The following is a 2,021-nucleotide window of genomic DNA, read 5'->3' on the forward strand; positions in this document are numbered from 1 at the left end:
ATAATAAGTTTACTCACAGTATTAGGAGTAGAAATACTCTTATCCTCCGCCCTCTGGTGCTGTCTCTTACTCGAAACAATTGACTCACCACCTATCCATAATCCATGACACAAAATTCAATAAATTGTATCAATTTATCATAAATTATTTCAGGCTCTTATCCATGCGTATGCACTAGATAAGATTTGAAATGTCTGGACAATCGCTTAATTGCGGTGTCCGACCTAACTCGCCTATACACGGTGTAAATTCCTAAAATCCCCAATTCAACTCCAATTCCATCCATTTCAATTTCAATTATCCAATTATATCCACAATACCTCAATGACTGTGAATTTGGTCCAATTTATCAGTCCGAACTATAAATTACGCTTTTACCCCTAGTGGGTAAAAATTTCAATTTATTGCACCGAAAATTTCTATTTGATTTCCAACCTCATAATTCATCATTTTTCCACCCAATTCTCTTAAAATAAAGTCAACCTCATCCTCACATACCATTGGCTAGATTCGGCCTACAGAAATTCATGGAGAAAATAAATATTTCTCTTGTTGTTTTACTCATAAATATGTTAAACTAACACTAAACACTAACATAGCTCAAAATCAAATTTATCTAACAACTTTCTCTCTCAAACCCATATGACCAGAATTGAAATCATCCTCAAATCACATGATTCAACCATGGAAAATGATGGGAAATGTATGGGAAAGGTAAAGCACAAGACAAATTTAAGAAATGTTACCTTTTTTTCACTTGATTTTTTAATTTCTACCTATTTTCCCTTTAAATTTCTTGGCTAAGGTTTTATTTTCTCCTTTCTCTCTCTTGTTTCTTACTTGGCCAAATGTTGAAGAAGAAGAATGGGTTATGGGCTGATTTTTTTATGCCTTTTTATTAGTTTAATGAAATAATATTATTTTATTCATATTTTGAATATTTTATTAATTCATTTTTTTTTTCTAGCCATCCACTTGTCTTACTTTTTCCACCACTCATTTCCTTTGACTTATCCAAGTCTTAAGTAAAATTTTCAGATTTTTTCAAAGTTTTGGTAGAGTAAATTTTTCAAAATTACATTTTTGCTCTCGAACTTTTCAAAAATTACATTTTTACCCTAAAAATTGAAAATTTGCCATAATGCATAATTTTCACTCCTCATACTCATTTCACACTCCAAATAATTAAATTTGATCAAAATCCTTTCAAAAATTAAATTTTCTATTTCAAATGGCAAAATTATCATTTTACCCCTATACTCTAAAAATACCAAAAACTCATAATTTTCACTACTAAATCTTCCAATTGTACTTCAATACTCATGTCATACTCAAACATGTCAAATGGAGCTAAGAAAAATCTTTTCTAAAAATTCTCATTTTGTCCTCAAATTGCAAAATGACCATTTTGTCCCTAACCGGTCAATTTTTCGGATTGACTCCAAATCTGTCCTCGAACTCCGAATTACCATTTTGAGTCATCCCTGAACTGTGAAACTCTTAATTTCACCTTAAAATTCCTATTTGAATTAGTTCGAGGCTTAATCGACTCAATGGTACCATTAGGGGCAATATCGTCTTTTAACGATTCCTCAAACTTCTTAAATGTACAAACATTCTATTGAGCATGTAAATGACGTTGTAATTACTTTATAGAGTAGGGTTTGACATATTTGATGTTTGGTGAGGCTAGAAAGTAAATGAAAAATTTTGGTGTGAAAATTTGAATTTTTGCCTAATGTATAGACATGTGTGATTATTGACCCGGGACTGATAAATTGAATATTATTCACAGTCACTGAGGTAATTTAGGTACAATTGGAGTGTAGAAAGTGAGAAGAATTGATTTGGAGTTAAATTGGAGATTCTAGCCGATTAGGCTGAGTATAGTGTAACTTAGGTCGAATATCACATTTAAGTGATTAATCAGACATTTTGCATCTCATCGCATGCATTCATTTAGATTTAGAGAGCCTGAAATAGTTTATGATAAATTGACACAATTTATTGAAATTCGTGTC

The sequence above is a fragment of the Theobroma cacao genome, chromosome 2 (genome assembly GCF_000208745.1).
Source record: "Theobroma cacao cultivar B97-61/B2 chromosome 2, Criollo_cocoa_genome_V2, whole genome shotgun sequence".
Taxonomy (NCBI): domain Eukaryota; kingdom Viridiplantae; phylum Streptophyta; class Magnoliopsida; order Malvales; family Malvaceae; genus Theobroma; species Theobroma cacao.